We start from the raw sequence: 21,265 nt of genomic DNA on the forward strand, positions 1-21,265 counted from the left end.
AAACTTCTTTTACTGTTGATCCCTTTTACTGTTGATTACCAGTGAGTTTGCCTGAAATGCTCAGGTTTACAAAGGCTGGTGTATATCCACTTCCCACTGATGAAGTGGTGAATCAGTTAATAAACTTGCATTCCTCAAGAAAAGGTCTTGAACAGTGCAAGACGGTATATTCCTGAGGTATAAGGCTGGGAGCTGGGGGGAATTTGGCTGGTGCCTTTCTCTGTGTGATTCATGAGTGGCTCTGGGAGCATTCATGCAATCTAGCTGGGCGTGGGGCTTCATGTGCAGTTGTGCTGAGTGATAACAGCACTTGGAGGGGTTTGCTGCTTGCATTCTGAGAGACAGCCCAGGCTGGAGAGTTAAGGGGGCACAGTGGTCCCACAGTCCCAGGCTGTACCCCGGGGATCCTGTCACAGTGCCCCGTCACAGTTTGGTACTGTACTTTTAAACATTTTTATCTATCATCCGGAAGTACATGTAAATCACTGCTGAGACAACATATGGATGACACAAAGATTGACGGAATGGTAACTAATGAGGAGAACAGAGAAGATCTGGGGTACTTGGTAAGCTGGGCCCATTCAAACAAAATGTGTTTTTAATACAGCTAGATTCAAAGTTGTACATCTAGGAACAAGGAACGTAGGCCATCCTTACACAGTGGGGCACTGGATTCTGGAAAGCAGTGACTCTGAAAAGAATTTAGGAGTCATAATGGACAAACACCTTAACATGAGCTCCCAGTGCAGTGATGTGGCAAAAAGGGCTCATGCAATCCTTGGATGTATAAACACGGGAGTAGTGAGTTAGAGTAGGACAGGTTTTCAGCTTTGAACATGGCACTGGTGAGACCAAAACTGAAATACTCTACATAGTTCTGGTGTTCGCATTTTTAAAAGGATGTTGAAAAACTGGAGATGGTGCAAAGAAGAGCCACAAAAATAATTTGAAAGCTGGAGAAAATGTCTCACAGTGAGAAATTTTTCAAGGGCCTAAAGAGCTCTTTAATGTAACAGAGAAGGCAGAACAAAAACCAATGGATGGAAACTGAAGTAGAAACATTCAAACTAGAAATTAGGTACACATTTATAACAGTGAGGGTGATTAACCATTGGAACAAACCGCCAAGGGATGTGGCGGATTTCCCCATCTCTTGATGCCCTCAGATCAAGACTGGATTCCTTTCTGGAAGAGATGCTTCAACCAAACACAAGTTATTGTACTAGGCGTAACTAAACTAATACAATGGCCTGCGTAATACTGAAGGTCAGGCTAGGCGATTCAATGGGCCCTCCTGGCCTTAAACAATATGAATCAATGGATGAAGATCTAGTGCCAATGAGGTGATGCTTGTGTACACCCAGTTTTTAAAACACTTGGGGTTCTTTGGGATAAAAGCTGTATATAAAGTAAGCTAGTCATTATTATCAGTTATAATAAGCATTCATAATAAATGCTACATAAATCAAATGGGTCATCTATTAAATGAGCTCAGTTTTGTACATGTCTGAGCAGATAGAGCTATTACAACACACATGCACTACTAAATCCCATCTTAGCCCAGAAAGCAGAACCTAGATGGGATTTAGGCTTTGTGCAGCCTCTCTGTACAGGAGTGTATTTCACCTCGTTTGAGTAGCGTAATCGCCCACCACAAACATCTTGTGCTGAGGTCACATCGTGACCTCATTCATGTGAACGGGACTTTGCCATGAACTTCAGTGGGACCACGGTTTCTCCTTATGTGCTCGTTATGCCTATTGAATCATTGACTTAAGGGAAAAATCTCCCCTGCGCAGAAGACAAGGGTTATTCACCAGTGAGGTCCCTCTGAGGGCTAGTCTACACAGTGCATTAGTCCATGTGCTAACTGGCACATCTGGTCCTGCTGGTGCACACTAAAAGTTTCCTAGTGTGTGGTAACGCTACCCTTTCAACATTACCATGCACCAGGGAACTTTTAGTGTCCTCCAGCAGGGCCCACACAGGCCAGTCATTGTGCAACATGCTAGGACACATTAGATTGTATACCTCTCTAGTGTGGACTAATGCACCATGCAGACAAGCCCATAGCCTATATTCCGAGTATTTTAGTGAGACTTCAATGACACATGGACCTTGAGTAAAGCAAAGGTGATTCAATGGATAATCTGTTTCTGGTGGCATTTAATATATGTGCTCTGGCACTACATGGATCCACCAGCTCTCAGGAAACAGGGCCTGCAGCCGAGCTTGGTACCAGCTAATTGACCATTGCTGAACACTTTGATTGACTTGACCTCCTGACTGGTGGCGAGAAATCACCAGGCCTGCTCTTAGGCCCAGCAGCAGCACAAGGCCAGTGGCTGCTCAGTGCTTATGCCCACAGCTGTAATCACTCCTGTGCCTGCCCAGCTGAAGTCCTCTCCAGCCCTGCTCCCCTGCTTGGTTCCTGACTCTGGCTCTGACTCCTGGTTCCTGACCCCGGCTCTGATCATCAGTGCTGTCCCTGGCTTCTGGCGCAGCTGTTCTGACCACTAGACCTGATTGCCACTGCTCCAACCACTGAGCTCCTCTGTCCTTGCCGCAGTCTGTGACGTCAGCTATTTGCCCCATGTAGCAGGTCCAAAACTTGCAGAGATGAGCTTCACCCTTACTGAATATCCAATTTACATTCAATATGAGAGATTTTTAATAAAAATGGGTCAGGAGGAAGTGGCTGGATTTGGAGACACTGTTACTGACAAATTCCATGGACTTGTCACTCAAGGAAGCCTTCAAAAAATAGGACCAGCTCTTCGGCTGATAGAAATTGATGTTACTCCAGCAACATTGATGGAGCTGGGCTGATTTATACCAGCTGAGGATCTGGCCCAAAGTCTGAACCTAACATCTTTAAACATTTTAAATATTTATCCAGTGCTGTTTTGACTTGTCCTCTGAAGTTGGCTCTGAGTCAGATGCAGCTTTAAATAGTATTTTAGCAATTATTATGCCAGCTTAAGCCTTCACTGCATATTAGGAATCACACAGACTTTTTTATTCATTTCATTTTTGTAAAGAATGAACTAAAATGTATAAATTATCTTCATCAAAGAAAAGGCTAAAATACTGCTTGGGGTTAGAAACGTCCCATTGACATGCATGCCAACACTGGAAAACTAGAAACAGGGAGATAACTCAGCACTTGTCATCTTCAAAACACTGCACAAACACTGGCAGATATCTATCTCTTGGGACCATGATGGGAATTTAGGTATTACAGCCTCTCATACTGGGGGACATGAGAAGGCCAAGGTCACAGAAGGAATGAGCACAGAGACAGGGTTCAATCACAGGAGGTCTGGCTCCCAGATCTCTAGTCAAAACCATACCCTGCTTTCTTTACTCTGATCCTGCTGAACAGGATGGGAAATGCTGCAGTATTATTGTCTTTCCTTATTATTCCTAGCAGCAGTATTATGCACTTAAATAATGCCATCAGTGTATATCTCTGAAATGCAGTGTCAGAGGTTCTATGGCCCTAATGCTGCAAAATAGTTAAACACAACTTAACTTAAGCAAAGTGATTAACATTGAGGGCTCTTCTGATCCTGGAAACACATAAGCACATGTGTGCAGAACTGAGGGGTGGGGGAGTGGGGAATTAAGATCTCTCTTTTCTAGGCCATCGGTGAACATCACTTCCATGACGTACTTTAGAATTTAAGACTCAGAGTAAAGAATGAATGGATCCCTTTCCAGATCTGGGAATGGAACAACAGAACTGCCATCCCAGATCAGACCAGTGGTCCATCTAATCCAGATACCATGTAACAGTGGCCAGCACCAGCCGCTTCTGAGGAAGGTATATGAAACCTTGTAGTTGGCAGTTACAGAATAACCTGCCCACAGAGAAAGTTGCTACCTACTCCCCATTAAAGATTGGCTTTTGCCCTGAATCAAAAGCATTTATATCCCTTCCAAGAATCCTTGTTGTTGTTGTTTCTTTAAGCCCTATGATAGCTCTGGATAGTTGTCATCCTTATAAAAATCCAGTCCTATTCTGAATCCTGTTAAACTCTTGGCCTCTATGAAACCCTGTGGCAACTAACTATACAGGCTAATTGTCCATTGGCTGAAAAAAATTCCTTTGTATTATCATTTATTAGATGTTTTACTCTATCACTCAGGAGCCCTGATCCGGGACCAGGTCCTCATTGTGCTAGGTGCTGTACAAACACAGAACAAAAAGATAATCCCTGTCCCAGAAAGGTTACAATGTAAGTATAAGACAAGAGACAAGAGATGGCTACAAATGGGGGAATACAAGGAAACAAAGAGACAATATTAGTGATAGGCACTAGTATCTGCAAGCCAGCAGCCTAAATTTTGTCAATTTGCCACCTTTTCATTTCAATCAAGATCCCCTTAGTCTTGAATAATGAAAGCGGGAATAAAAATATTCAATTTACCTTCTCTAGCCCATTCATTATTATTGTGTCCTGTTTTATTCTCTCCCTCTCCAAGGTGAACCATCATAGATCTTCTTTAAATACCTCAATAGCCCTGATAGAATCTGTCATTCAGCTGCATCAGACAATGAACCTGTCCTGCAAACACTTCAAATCATAGAAATGTAGGGCTGAAAGGGACATGGAGAGGTCATCAAGTCCAGCCCCCTACACTATGGCAGGACCAAGTAAACCTAGACCGTCCGTGACAAGCGTTTGTCCAACCTATTTTTAAAAACCTCCAATGATGGGGATACCACAGCCTCCCTTGGATGCCTGTTCCACAGCTTAATTACCCTTATCGTTAGAAAGCTTTTCCTAATATCTATCTAAATCTTCCTTGATACAGATTAAGCCCACTACTTCTTGACCTGCCTTCAGCGACATGTTTATTTAACCTTTCCTTATAGGTCAACTATTATCATTTTTGCTGCTCTTTTTTGGACACTCTCCAATTTGTGCACATCCTTCCGAAAGCGTGGTACCCAAAATTGGACACACTACTGCAGCTGAGGCCTCGCCAGTGCTGAGTAGAGCGGGACAATTACATCTTACATACGACACTGCTCTTAACACACCCCAGAAGGATATTAGCCTGTTTTGCAGCTGTGTCATATTGTAGACTCTCAATCAATTTGTGAGCCACTATAATTCTCAGTTACTTTTCCGCAATACTGCCACCTAGTCAGTTTTTTTCCCATGTTATTGTTGTGCATTTGATACAGGCTTTCTAAGTGAAGTACTTTGCACTTGTCTTTACTGAATTCCATCTTGCTGACTTCAGACCAATTCTCCAATTTACCAAGATAGTTGTGAATTCTAATCCTGTCCTCCAAAGTGCTTGAAACCTCTCCCTGCTTTGTGTCATCTGAAAATTTTATAAGTATACTCTCTCCACTCCATTATCCAAATCACTAATGAAAATATTGACGAGTACCCGACCCAAGAATGACCCCTCCAGGGACACACCCTCCAGCGTGAACCATTGATAACTTGAATACTTGACCATATTTGAATATAGTCTTTCAATCAGCTGTGTGCTCACTTTATACTAATTTAATCTAGACTATATTTCCCTTGTTTGCTTATGAGAATGTCAGTTGAGACTGTCACATAAGACTTCTTAAAATCAAGATTATCACATATCCTGCTTCCCCCCCATTCACTAAGCCAGTAATTCTGTCAAAGAAAGAAATTAGGTTGGTTTTGCATGACTTCTTCTCAACAAATCCATGCTGGCTATTCTTCACAACCCTATTATCCTGCAGGTGATTACAAACTGATAGTTTAATCATTTGTTCTAGTATCTTTCCAGAGATTGGGGGGAAAAAAAACCTGACTGGTTTATAATTCCTCAAGTCCTCTTCATTGCCCTTTTTAAAGACCGGTGCTATGTTTATCTTCTGCAGTGTTCCCAGAAGTTTCTCCCATGCTTCAATGTTTTCAGAACAGGGCCCTACAAGCAAGCACCATGGATGGCAGACTGCCTGAGAGAAGTCTTCACTTTCCAGCCACACTGCCTGAAAATGTGGTGTTGCCATGACAACCATCCAGCGGCGGGGTGGTGGAGAAGCGATGAAGATGCTCTGATCAAATGCAGAAAAGGAAGCTGGTCCCTGAATGCGGAGAAGGACCTAACATCACACTTCCAGAGGTCTCCTGACACCACCGATGGAATTTTAAATAAAGAACTCAACAGTCTGTAGTTCCTTAATAGGGCTTTGCTGCCAAAGGGCCTGACATGTTTCCTATAATGAGGTGGGGGGAGGGGAATGGGAGAAGAGAGACATCCTTCCATTCTTCTTATTTCCATATTATTTTGTAATTAATTTGATGCTTTTACAGAAAATTAATTGGTTTTTGATAGTGAAATAGAAGGAACTATCTAGTCTCTGGCAAATTAAAAAAAAAGAAAGAAAGACAAGAAAAGAAAAGAAAGGAAGCCTTCCCTTCTAATAGGCCCCTATGTCAGACTAATAATGCTCTCTCCCTCAGGTGCTTATTTTTTTTTAAGTCCAAGAGGAGACACTATGAAGAGGCTTGGTGGTTTAAGGGTTAATCTGCCTCCCACCCACCCTCTTGCAACTAAAGCTGAGCAGATTAATTAAAACTTAAAAGGGTTCTGATTTTGTGATGAGCAAGAGACTGACGCGCCACAGCCTTATGCCTATAACTCACCACTGAAGAATGACATTCGAACTGGCTTGAGCTATAATTAGCTTTTGATAGAGTAGGCTCCCCGCAATTCCCCACAAAAGCACAGCCTCTGGTTTATATTTTTTCCCCTCCTCTCCAGATGTACATATTTAAAAATGGTAAACATTAATTTATATGGCGCTGACAGCTGTGGGTCATGCTGGGGGTTGATTGATGGCCCTGTAACCTCAACAGGTACCTGCTCTACTTCATTTGTCATCCGCTGGTGAAACAAAAAGCCATTCTGTAATATTCCTGCTTAATATTTCATTTTTTTTCAATAAATTATCTGCAAAAAAGCCAAGTTCGAGCTCCCCCTACCACACACACCACCACCAGCCTGCACTGAATATTCATGGGACAAAGTTATTTATTTTCCGTCCAAGGGAGTTACTGTTTCATATTATTTACTGTAGGGAATCATACATAAATTGCCATTATGCAGCACCTTTCATCCCCAAAGATCACAAAGCATTTTGCAAACTGTAGGTGAAATTTACCCCTGTGTAGAGGCCTGGCACAAAGCCTATGTACCACGTACACCCTCAAAATGGGGTTTAAATGGTGCTAGGCCATTGGCACAGGAGTGATTGTTTCTCTGTGGGTCTGTCCCTGCTCCCCTTGTTTCAGTGGCAAGGATTTCATTGATTTCAGTGGGATTTTGCACTCAGGCCCAAATCTTCAAAGGCTCCTAACTTCCATTGAGTTCAAGGATTTGGGGACCTGGGCCTCAGACACCATATAGGTGTTTGGATACTATGGCAATGAAGGCTATATTAATGGCTAGCTAACTAAAGACAGACATCCAGTAGGTTTTACAAAAGCACCTAATCAGGTTAGACGGCCAATGCCCTTTGAGAGTCAAGGCAGTTAGGTGCTTCACTGGTTTAGGTGCTTTTGTAAATTCCAGTAGGTCTCTATCAGCATCTTTAGGTGCCTAAATACCTTTATAAGTCTGGCCCAAGCTGCATAACTCAGATTTTGATCCAAATTTCTAACACCCCACTGTTTGTGGATGTTTTGAGTCAGAATTTCTATTAATTCCCTTTTAGCGATAAGATGGGTTGAGCTAACAACCCATCTTGAGAACAAAAGTCCTCAAGTGTTTGGAGTCAGAAATTGTGGTTCCTGTTAAGTTTTTCATACACAGTGAGCAAACATATGCTTTCTGTACCAATGACTTTGATGAGGGCAACAAAACAAGAAAGAACACAAATAAAGTATATTTCTTCTTTGCTATATGCTGCATTAACCTTCTAGCAACTGCTCTTGGGGCAGTTCCTCTGACAGTTCCAGCTTTCTCCTAACTTGTCTCCTTCTACTCATGCCAAATTAGTCCAGTCCATCAACTTAACCTAAAATGAATCAATCAGCCCGTAACCTCCGGGGCTTGCAGTCTTCCTTTCTCTTTCTGTCAGTTGTTTTAGCAGCAGCTTGGTATAAGGCTATGACTTCTCCACAATCTCACATCTTTCCTAAATGATAGTTTGTGATTTTCCTCTTCACTTCAGCCCCACACTGCTAAACATGGTTGATGTCCACAGTTAAAACCTCTGGTGTGACAACTCGAAGCAGGGTGCACTATGATGATGGTGTGATTCTGAGACATACAGGGCTCATGCCTGGTCTTGTGGAAATCAACTGGAGTGCTTCCACTAACACAGGCTCTCATGGCCTGATCCTGCAGTCCTTTACTCTCACCAGGAAAGGATTGCAGGTATATTTACAAATATTCCCACTAGAACTCCCTGACTAGAATGATCCCCCAAATGACCAGGGGGTGGTTTGAGCATTGGCCTCTTAAACCCAGGGTTAAGAGTTCAGTCCTGCAGGGGGCCACTTAAGAATCTGGGGCAAAATCAGTACTTGTCTCTGCTAGTGAAGGTAGGGGACTCAACTCAACCTTTCAGGGTTGCTTCCAGCTCTATGAGCTAGGTGTATATCCACTGTATTTACTCACAGGAGTAAGTATTTGCAGGGTTTGGCCCACAGGACCTCAGCCTGTACCAGATCTGCTCTTGTGCTTAGGCAGAGCAGCATGGGACAGCAAGGAGACTCCACAGAAATACAGACCAACAAATCCAAAGGTAGGATCAGGACATAGTTTGTAAAGCACTTGAGATTCCTTTGGTGTCAAAGTCTCTGGGCCTCATCCCCTGTTGCCTTGCACTCTGTGTTGTCATTCACATTGGTGCAAAGTGAGTACAACATTATATCATTCTGGTACAGTAGACTTTATACCTTCTTTGCACAGATGAAAATGACGACAGAAGATGCAAGGAAATGGTGAATCAGGTCCTCTATATTCAGGGAATATGAGTGGTTATTTATCATTGAAAGTTTTATTGTAAATTACAATGAATCCTTAGCCTTGGGTTTTGATTTAAAATTATTTATTTGATATTTGTTTTTGATTATTTCATCTGATGTTCTCCAATCTGGTAGAGAGAAAACAATATGTTCTGCTAATGACTGTGTTTTTAATGTCTGATGAATTTTCTTCTGTGAAAGAAGGACACAGCTCTCTTGAGCTCAGCCGCTGAATGGATCCATACACCCTTGAGGCAGAATGTTGCCAGGATAATGACACAGCTAATGTAATTAATTAACCCTTTTGAAGTCTTAATGGTTCAAAATTACAGGTAATGGTATTTAGGTAGCAATTTTATTATTTTATTTCTGTACTATTTTATGCTTACATAAGATCTTAGTTTAAGACATATGCAAAAAGCAGAATATTCAAAGAGCAAAATGGGGAAAATCAATGAGATGAACTGATAAGATGAAAACTTTATAATTTCTTTTAAAAATACTTTTTCCATTTCATATCTTAAACAGTGACGAGACAGGACTTATGCTGGGATTGTGACTCATGAGATTTGGAATTTAATTCCCAGCTTCACCACAGACCATTGCATGACATTGGACAAGTCACCGAGGGCCAGGTTTTTTAAGGTATTGATACACCTAACTCGATGGGAGTTAAAATCTGGTCCTTAATCTATCTGTAGATCATTTCTCTCCCCCCACCCTTAAAATGGGGATAGTAATACTTCCTTTCCCCCAGCTTTTATCTTTGTTATCTATTCAAGCTGCAAACGCTTCTGGTCAGGTACTGTCTTTTACCATGTATCTGTACAGCACCTTACACAATGGGGCTCTTGGTTGAAAACTGTAGGCACTACTGTGACACTACTAATGAAAGATGACATTCCATTAGCATTGATGAATGTGTTTGAGCATGTTAAGTCATCCCTTGTTGCTCAACTTCTGCTCTCACACTGGTATAAATCTGAAATAACTCCATTTACATCAATGGAGATTTTCTGTTTATACTGGCATGAGCAAGTGCAGAATTTAGCCCCAAATTTCTTTTACTTTCAAATCAAAGATGCTCTCAAGTCCTTCAGAAACAGCAATCACGGTATGCCAGTCATTTTAAGATTACAGTTTTTAATCCATGGAAGAACAGTTTCAAATTTGCCCTTGAAACTGACATTTTGTGTCAAACAACCCACTTAATTCAGAGTCTGTATGATGCCTAATAGCTTTCTCTTTTGCTAGTTGTTACGGAAAAGAAATATATTGTCTTAGCTGTTCTGTCTGGTTTACATTTCTCTAAGCAGGTGTTACAGGGAAAGTATGCTTGTTATCAGCTGTGGCTTCCAAAGGCAGGATAGCTAGAATAACGATACCTAGCTCTTATATGGCACTTCTCATCAATAGATCTCAAAGCACTTCACAAGCTTTTCATGTATTTTTATCCTCACAAGACCCCAGTGAGGCAAGGCACTGCTATTATCCTAGATTTGCAGATGGGGAAATGAGGTACAGAGTGGCTAAGTGACCTGCCCAAAGGACCACAGGAAATCTTTGGTGAAGCAGGGAACTGAACCCAGTTTGCCAAGTCCTAGTCTAGTGCCCTAACCATGCAATCATATAATTCCAATGGGGTATTAATATCTTTGTGGTTTCTCTAATCTTGCCTTATATAACCAAGTTTCTGCTTGGGTCAAGAACAGGTTATGAACCTGTGACCTTCAGTGCTAAAAGTGTAAGTCTCTAGAGTAACTGCATTAGCAAAAAGCTGTAATAAAGTATTCCCCATCTATGTGGATTAGACCAGTGGTCCCCAACCTTTTTTGTCTGGCAGGCGCCAGACAACAAGCCACGGAGGACCGTGGTGACGGATGAGCATCTGCCGAAATTCCGCTAACAAGCAGCAACGTCAATAGGCGTTGCCACCAAAATGCTGCCAACAACTAACGTCATCCAGAGGCATCGCCACCGAAATACTGCCAAAAATCGGCGGCGACAACTCTGGATGATGGAGCTTGTTGGCGGCGTTTTGGTGTATGCTCGTCCACCGGCCAGTATGCGGGCACACGTTGGGGACCCCTGGATTAGACACTAGAATGAGTGAAGAAATACCCCCTCCTCCCCCAGTACATGTTACCCATGCACTTGTCAAGATTAGTGATAGCCATGTGATGTCAAAGGGAGATCCTCACCATTATATAGTGTTATTTATGGTATTGTTATGCCCATAGTCCACAAGTGAGATCAGGACCCCACAAAGCTAGGCACTGTATACACCCATGGGAAGAGGCAGTCTCTTCCCTGAAGCATTTACTAGCTGAGCAGACAAAGGGAGTACATTTTATAGACGGGGAACTGGAGCACAGAGAGATCAAGTGAGTTATCCAAGGACACAATGGAAATGTGTGCCAACACTGACGACAGAACCCAGCTCTCCCAAGCCTCATTGCCCTAACCACAAGACCATTCTTCATCTCTGATTCCTTAAGAGGAATTTGGAACAACCAAAAGAAATGCTGTTCTGTCTTATCCGCTCAACACACTGCATAGCCTGTCCACTATTAAGACACATTCCTGGTATTCTGTCAACATTTTCCTTTTCCCACTTTCATCCCACTACTTATATTTTTATCATCTTGGGCCACCCTAAGCAACTATGTCATGGTTGAGCTTACCTCTCCAACATCAGGGGTGGTCATCATTGGCCATAGCTCATAATAAATCAGTACAGCCTAGGGGCTGGGCCAGCTACCTGTGGTCCTCAAGAACAATACACCAGCTAAGAATTGGCAGAACATAACTGCACTCTGCTCCTGACACACACTATATAGAGGGGAGGTAGGTGTAGGAGTTAGATATGCTGGCTTTAAACCCTCTGACACATCTCCCATGCAAGGCAAGTTCTCAGCTGGTTGTCTGCAACCAGATCCTGGTGTTAGGAAGACAGAATCTGGCCCTTTGTCTGTGACTGTGGGCATTTTGAAAAAAAAAATCTGATTTCCATGTCCCATTTTTCTGGAAATGAACATCACAGAGAGCCTGTGTGTGATCCCATGTGCTTGCTTTAGTAGCATAGAACCCTGGAACTAATCCCTTTTTGCTTTTGATGGAAGTCTCAGAGTATTAACAGAGGCTTTTTAATTGTGAGCCTTTTAACAGCCATATTAAAAAAAAAATCTGCACTATAATCTCACCCAAATGTTATTTCAGTGCCAATAAAAACCAATGAATAGACTGAAGACCTTAGTAAATAAAACCCTGTTATTTTACTTCAGGGATTGCAATTGTTGGCCAGCCTGGGGATTTTCACTGAAAATGAGATTGGTGGTTTCATCTTTGCCTTAGTAGATCATTCACATTGAAAAATAGTTCAATAATTATTCTCATTAGTCAACTAGGACAGAAGAAGAAGTAATGGAGTTAAACTGCAGCAGGGAAATTGAAGTTAAATTTCAGTTTTTTAAAAAAAAAGCCAAAAGAACAACTATAAGAAGAATTCAGGGAATGGAAAGAGCTGCCATGAGAGCATGTGATATCACCACTTGAGATACTCAAGGCTGAGACTAGACAAAATTTAAAAGGGATGGTTCTTTCGTGGCATAGGTCTTGATTTAGGAAAGCATTTAATCATGTCCTTAAATCCCACAGAGTCATATTATCAAATTTGAGCTTAAAAAAACCAACTACTTTGGGCAAAGATTAAAGGCACATTCCAATATTTAGGAAAAAACATTTGCTTACATACCTATTTGCTAGATAGAGCAAATTTTCAGCTAAAAACAATGAAAGTTATGAGCAATTCAACACAGAGAGATAGAGTAGAAACAGTTATGCAAAGTAGCAAAGAGTCCTGTGGCACCTTATAGACTAACAGACGTTTTGCAGCATGAGCTTTCGTGGGTGAATACCCACTTCTTCGGATGCAAGCACTTATGCAAAGTGTTATGGTTACTGGGTTAGCTGCAGCTCTGTCCCCTTCCTGGGCTTAGGGTGACCAGATGTCCTGATTTTATAGGGACAGTCCCAATTTTGGGGTCTTTGTCTTATATAGGCTCCTATTACACCCCACTCCCTGTCCCAATTTTGCTATCTGGTCACCCTACCTGGTCTCTCTGGGTGTGTCCCCTCAGGTGTCAGGCCTCCAGTCTTTACTTATCTCAGGGTAAAATTTTGCAATTATTTCACCCTTATACCAGGCCATGGGCCTGTGTATCAACCATGTTTACCCAGAAAGTCAAACTGGGTTCTGGCATCTGTGGTCCTTCCTTTTAGGCGTCTGTGAGCCGTGCTATATAATGACCAAAAAGCCTTTTTAAAACCAAAGTATAGCTTATTTTAACAGTAGGAGTAAAGCTTTTAGAGAAAAATGGTTGTAAAACAGTCTAGACGTGTATCTATCTTACCTAAAGTGTTACCATCCCCTGGTGGTATCTAGGCAGGCCTAATCTAGACAGGTAGTGAGAAATTTGAAGAATAATTTCAACCCGTGTACCTTTGCTAACACAGCCATACATATATTGTGGCCTCTGTCTCTTTGTGTATTTGTCCATCCCTAGATTGTGAACTCTTCAAGGGAGGGATTGTCCTTTCTTTTGTTTGTAAGATGCCTCATACATCTTGGTTGCTGCTGTAAGTCTATAATTAATAATAGATATATGAATAATAGTTACTAAAATAACCCATGGCTTTCCTGGACCTTTATATCAAATTCTGCACGTTCTATTATTTTCCCAGAAATCGATGATCTCCAAGACTGAGACAATGAGTCAGCTTCTGAACTCAGTGGACTTACTGTATCTCTGGATGAACCAGTGAAAACAGCTTTGGATTTTCCTACTTTAACAAAGAGCCAGTTCTCCTTTTCAAAGTGCAGATGAGAAAATGAGTGCTTATCTGTGGAAATAAAATGGTGATTGCACTAGGCCAACTTCCAAGCAAATTATAAACCACTCTTTGAAGTCTGATGATTGGTTCATGCTAGCAATATAGGGTAATACACCTGATCTGGTTACTTTCCCTCCATCTGGGCTGAGCTGGAGGGAAAGGCACCTTCCTACCCAGTTCAAAACTCAGCTGGAAGAGGACTCCATAATCCCCAGGGTACTAGAAAAGGAGGTACAACTGGAAGTCAGATGGGCAACAAGCTCAAGATACAGCCAGAGGCAGCATGAGAGCAGGCTGTAGCTGCCTTGGGCTGTGATCGGAGGCAAAAGATGGTATGGGGTTATCATGAAAGTATGGACTGGAGTGCCTGAGTTAGGAACCGGGTTAGGTTCATCTTTAATTCTAATTGTTAAATCAGTTGCTTTTATGCCTGGCAGCCCTAGTAATCTCATAAACTCATACAAATTTTCAGTGCGGTTTCAGAGCATTATGGGAGTCCATTGAGAGCTAGAGCCTGGAGATCCTAGTGCTTGGAGCACCTACAGTGCTTGCCTATGAGCTCCAGTGATTGCCTCTGCCCTTACGGTACACCTAGATCCCTACCATATGCCTAAAGAGGACTAGTATATCACAGCACTCACAGTGACCCCTTGAAATGAGGTCAGTTACACTACTTACTCTCCCCCAGGCACCTTTTTATATGAGACTCCCAACGCATTTTACAAACATCGGTAAATTAAGCCACACAACAGCCACATATGAGGGAAATAAGTGTTATTATTAGGGCGGTTGAAAAATTTCCATCTCAACTGCTTTTAATGGAAAATTGGAATATTGACTTAATAACAAAAGTGTTTATTTTCTGCAGAAAATTTAATTTTTTCATCAAAAAATGTAGTGCCATGAAACCAAAATATTTCAGACAAGAACAGAAATATTTCAATTTGGATATGCTGCTGCAGTGCGTCATAGGAGTTGTAGTTTGGTTGCAGCATGCCCCCCATTCTCTTATATGGATATATTCCCTGGCTGGACTACATTTCTCATGATGCATAACAGCCAGCAACTCCCATGATGCACCATCTCCTTTCTCCAAGATGGGAGACCGTGATGCATCATGGGACATGTAGTCCTATTACGGAACACAGCCTAAAGAGGAGAATGGGAGCATGAAGCACCCAGAATGCAACTGACGCACTGAAGCACCATTTCAAAATGGACATATTTCACTTTCCTGCCAAAACATTTTATTTTTCAGACAAAGTATTTCAGTTTTTGGCCAAAATATTTTGATATTTGAATTTTTAATGAAAAATCATTTTTTTCCCAGAAACCATTTCAACAAAAAAAAATTGTTTTCATGTATCAGAGGGGTAGCCATGTTAGTCTGGATCTATAAAAAGCAACAAAGAGTCCTGTGGCACCTTATAGACTAACAGATATATTGGAGCATAAGCTTTCGTGGGTGAATACCCACTTCATCAGATGCATGTGTATGACGAAGTGGATATTCACTCACGAAAGCTTATGCTCCAATATATCTGTTAGTCTATAAGGTGCCACAGAAATCTTTGTTAATTTTTTTCATGTTCATCATTTTATGGAGAGGAAAAAACTCAGTTCCCAACAAGCAGTAGTTATCTTCATTTTACAAACGAGTACATTGGAAAAATGAAGCAAAGTACCTGACCTAAGGTCTCAGAAGAAACGAGTGGCAGTGTTTGGAACAGAAACTTCTGTGCCTGGACCATAACTATCTCTCAGTTAATCTCTCTTCCTCTCATGGACTGTTGAGAAATGATAGACTCTTCAAAATAAGTTGAGAGATTCCCTTTGCTTGTCATAAGAATCCCAAACTCTTGAATGTAAAGCTGGTCAAAAGTATGAACAGTTCGGAGTGGCAGAATTACAGACTTGAATTTTTGCTTTTGCCACTCTAACTTTTCCAAAGTTGGAGAAGTTTTGAAAAGTTAAACTGTGAAAAAAAGGGGGGGGGGAGAAGAGAGAGAGAGAGAGAGAGATTTTATTGCATTCCATGGCAAGGAAGGGGGAAAAGGATAGAAAAAGAGAAAAAATGAAACTTCAAACTTTTGAAATTTAGTGCGTTCAAAAATTTTTTAAACATATTTAATAAAAAAAATCTGTTTTGAACCCTGTGCGACAGAAATAGTGTAGACATTTTTCATACATTTTCTCATTGTTTGACCACCTCCACTTGGATGACTGCATCTTATTTCAGCCTCTTTGGTCTAGAACTAAATGCTAGAAATCTTTGGAGATACACTTTTCCTTACAGGTTTTCATACACTTCCAAGTTTCATTGGGACAGAAACAGTGTAAGAACAGCACTATTAAAGCTAACAGCATCTTTCCGTTGAGTTAAATATACTTTGCATTAGTTCTCCATTAGTACAAGTGCCTTTTGGACATTTGAAGAAATGTGAGGCAATTTTCTTTTTAACCAAGACATGTAGGCAGAGAAACTGGGTCTTTTACCAGTGTAAATCATCAGTAAATCCACTGAAAGATAATCCAGATGCTGATGTATAATTCTTGATAAGAAAAGAATCAGCCTGGTAGCCTCCTTTATTCTGGCTACAAAATGCCATTTACACTTATGATATTATTACTATTTTATTAACATTTGTATATAATAATAAGTAATAATACACAGATGAGCATGACAATATTTGGAAACCTACATATTGCAATACAGTGTAAACCATTTTAAATGCATTATTTGGAAATGGCTGCACTAGATCATCTCTGTCAAGCCATCTGATGGCAAAATTTGAGGGAAATTTCAAGTTTGATTCTTTGTCCTCCATACATGGGTTCAAACTCTGTTCCAGTTAGAGATTCATAGATTCCAAGATCAGAAGAGATCATTATGATCATCTAGCCCAACCTCCTGTATAATAACACAGGCCATAAAACGTCCCCAGAATAATTCCTAGAGCAGATCTGTTAGAAAAAAATTCAACCTTGGTTTATAAATTGTCCATGATGGAGAAGCCACCACAAGCTTTGGTAACTTGTTCCTGTGGTTAATTCCCCTCGCTGTCAAAAATGTACACCCTGTTTCCAGTCTGAATTTGTCTAGCTTCAGCTTTCAGCCTTTGGATGTTGTTATACCTTCTCTGCTAGACTGAAGAGCCCATTATTAAATATTTGTTCTCCACGTAGCTCCTTATAGACTGTGACCAAGTCACCCATTAATCTTCTTTGTTAAACTACATAGATTGACCTCCCTGAGTCTGTCACTATAAGGCATGTTGTCTAATCTTGTAATCACTCTCATGACTCTTCTCTGAACCATCTCCAATTTATCAACATCTTTCTTGAACTGTGGGCAACAAAACTGGACACAGTATTCTAGTGCCAATTACAAAGGTAAAATAACCTCTCTACTCCTATTTGAGATTCTCCTGGTTATGCATCCCAGAATCACATTAGCTGTTTTGGTCACACTGGAAGCTCATGTTCAGTTGATTTTCCATCATGACCCCCAAATCTTTTTGACTCACTGCTTACCAGGATAGAGTTTCTCATCCTGTAAGTATGGACTACATTCTTTATTCCTAAATGTATACATTTATGTATAGCCATATTAAAACACATATAGTTTGCTTCTGCCTAGTTTATCAAGTGATCCAGATCACTGTGAATCAATGACCTGTCCTCTTCATTATTTATCACTTCCCCAATTTTTGTGCCGTCTACAAACTTTATCAATTATGATTTTATATTTTCTTCCAGGTCACTGATAAAAAATGTTAAATGACGTAGAGCCAAGAACCAACCCCTGCGGGAATCCACGGGAAATGTACCCACTTGATGACAATTCCATGTTTACAATCACATTTTGAGACCTATCAATTAGCCAGTTTTTAATCTATTTAATGTGTGCTGTGTAAATTCTATAACTTTATAGGGTTTCTTTAAAAACAAAATGTTGTGTAGTACCAAGTCAAATGCCTTACAGAAGTCTAAACAGACGAGGTGGGTGAGGTAATATCTTTTAATGGACCAACTTCTATTGCGGAGAGAGACAAGCTTTCGAGTCACACAGATCTTATGTTAACACTATAACCTTTATCAACCAAACTTGTAATCTCATCATAAAAAGCTGTTAAGTTAATGTGACAAGATCTATTTTCAATACATCCATGTTTATATGCATTAATTATACTACCCTCCTTTAATTTTTTATTAATCCAGACCTGCTGCTCCATTATCTTTCCCAGGATCAGCGTCAGACTGACCTGCCTACGGTTGCTTGGGTCATTCCATTTACATTTTCAAAAACTGGCACAGCATGAGCTTTCTTCCAGTCTTCTGCAACTTCCCCAGTGCTCCAAAACTTAGTGAAAATTAACATTTACAGTCCAGCAAGCTCCTCAGTGAGCTCTTTTAAAGCTCTTGGGATCCAAGTTATCTGGGCCTGCTGATTTAAAAATGTCCAACTTTAGTAGCTTCTGTTTAACATCCCCCAGAGATATTAGTGGAATGGAAAGAATCTTATCATCACCATATGATGAGTCTGACAGTTGTTTTCCCCCCAAATACAGAACAGGAATATTTATTGAACACATATGCCTTTTCTGCATTATTATTGATAATTTTGCCATTTCCATCTAGTAATAGACCAATATGGGCCTAATCCAAACACTGGGTCCATACTCTCCCAACTTTTCAGGTGTTTGAAACCCAGATCTCACCCACATTTCTTGGCTTGAACCCATCTCTGGTTCCACTATTGGAAAAGAATTGGGAAATTGAAGCTGAAATCAGCAATGTGGATGTAAGAGCAGAATTTTGCCCTGAATTCAGCATTGCACACGAGTCAGGAATATCTACAAACTCAAACAATGGGACACTCTTGTGGTGGCATATTTCAGGGTTGGAAAATAGTCCCGTGAAAACAGACAATTACACAAAATGTGGCTTCCCTCCCCCAGTAATTTAGGTTCTGATTTAGGACGGTACTTAAGCATGAATGGGACTAGTCATGTGATTAAAGTTAGGCACGCACCCTCCTAAATCGAGGCACATACTCTCTTGAATGAGTAACGTGCAACATACAAGTGTCATTTAAAGAGACAAGGTGGTGAGGTAATATCTTTTATTGGACCAACTTCTGTTGGTGAAAGAGACAAGCTTTCAAGCTTACACAGAGCTCTTCTTCAGGTCTGGGTGTCATGAACAAAAGAACAGCTTTGTTAGTGTCTATACTCATTCAACTTTTCTGTTTACTCCAAACAGCGTCAGTCACATGGAACACTCATTCCCCTGACCTGTATGCTTCTAGTGAAGACACAGCAAATTCTAATTTGTATAGCCATACATTTTGAACAAACACTACCAAATAACCAAAGGTCTTGAATGATAACATTCAAAACCTGAATGTTTTAAGTGTCATGGAAGAAATTCCTAGGACACATGGAAAAAAAAACCAGGATTGTCTAGGTAAAACTAGAACATATGGTCAATTTATCTCAAGCACAAACTATTCACCCACCCTTAGTCATAATGAAAAAAATGGTATTTTATTTGTCCAACTGCAAGGACATAACTAACCCTGGAAAAGTGGAGAAGCAGAATTTTACTAAATTGCTGTCGATCATATGTACAAGGTCTGGGACAAGGAATATCCTGACATTCCTTCCCAACCCTGGAATATTCCCAACCCAAAGGTTTAGATGATGAATCTCAAATACAATATTCCCCCTTTTCCCCTTCTTATTTTTTTGGTACACTTAGAAACCTCCTACATCTCTGAAAATGTTAATAGGCTAATTATCACTGAGTCAATTTGCAAATCATATTCCTTCCTTCCCCCACCTTTTTTATTATAACCCCTCCACCCCCTCCACTACATTTTTTTGGCAAGTTAAAAAAAAAAAGAGAAAGAAAAATCGAGTGAACTTAGCCACAAAATAAGTCAAGGGAAAAATGAAGTACTAATTAAGAAAGCTGGGGTTTTATGCAAATGACTTCTTCACCGAAGACAGTCTAATGAATGTGCCCCGAGTCGATCCGTGTGCGTTTTCGCCAAGCTGACAGCTGGCTCGGAGGAAGGTCAGACGGAATCAAGCGTGCACAGAGCATAATCCTTCAGATTGGCAGCTATGCCCCCTGGTCACTGTTTGATTATCTCCCAAATTGCTGTATTTCACAGAGATAATGATTTTTTATGGTCACAGATTTGAAGACAACTGCTGTATCCTGAGGGTTGTCGTTCTGCAAGGAGACACTGCTGCTTCCTTCAGAGGAGAAGTGGGGGGGGGGAGTTCTCTCTCTCTCTTTTCTCCCTCTTTCCCTTCTAGATAGCTTTTTAATAAAGGAGAAGAGCCCCAATTCAGATCAATTAGGCATCTTGTCCCATTCAGTTAGCTAATGTCTTATGGGTGGGGCTGGGGGCTGTATAATGTTACAAAACATTGCGGCACTAAGCCCGATCACAACTCGTGGAGATAACACAATTCTTCACTGAAGTATGAAAGAGCAAATGTTCCAAGGGGGTAGAGGCTGGGAGAAGTCCAGGGACTCTGAAGGAATTCTAGTCCTAATATGATTACTGTTCATCGTTATTTGGTGTTTTGTCGTCTGATTGCTGTATACGCTGGCCCCCAGAGGCAGCACTGGTGGAGGCAGTTTTTCAAAAGAGCCTGGGCTCCGATTTTCAAGTGCTCAGCATCACCCACAATTGGAGGTCCCCTTGGGGCACTTGTGGCCAGTATTTTGCAAGAGCGCAGGATCCAACGTGCTGAGCACTTCTGAAAATCTGGCCTCTTTTAGAAATCAGGCCCTTAGGCTCCCAGGAGGAAGGAGGGAACTACGGCTTTCTTGATGCAGTTAGGAAAAACTTCCTAACTGTAAGGGTAGTTAACATATTACCTAGAGAAGTTGTGAAATCTCCATTATTGGAGGTTTTTAAGAGCAGGTTAGACAAACACCTGTCAGGGATGGTCTAGATAATACTTAGCCCTGCCTCAGTGCAAGGGACTGGACTAGGACACAAGGTTGTTGTATTCTCAAATGGCCATAGTGGCAAAAAAGCCCACTTCCTTCCGCAAGTGGCCAGGTGATTATGCCCCAACCTATTGGATGCTATGACCTCCAGCCCTGACTATATTCCAACTCATAATCAGGAATGAAGGCATGCAGCCTGAAATACTTGCAACTGGTGCAAAACAGTGTGTGTGCTCAGCAACATGGCTTATGAACACATCACCCCAAATTGGATCTCTGTACTGGCTCCCCTCTGAATAAAAATGAAATTCAAGATCTGTTGGTGATTCAGTCCCTTCTGTAAAAGTGGCCCCCTCTACCTGAAAGTCACTCTTTCCACATCCACGGTTGCTACATTCCACAAGAACAGCAAAGTCCTG

The sequence above is a fragment of the Mauremys reevesii genome, linkage group 3 (genome assembly GCF_016161935.1).
Source record: "Mauremys reevesii isolate NIE-2019 linkage group 3, ASM1616193v1, whole genome shotgun sequence".
Classification (NCBI taxonomy): Eukaryota; Metazoa; Chordata; order Testudines; family Geoemydidae; genus Mauremys; species Mauremys reevesii.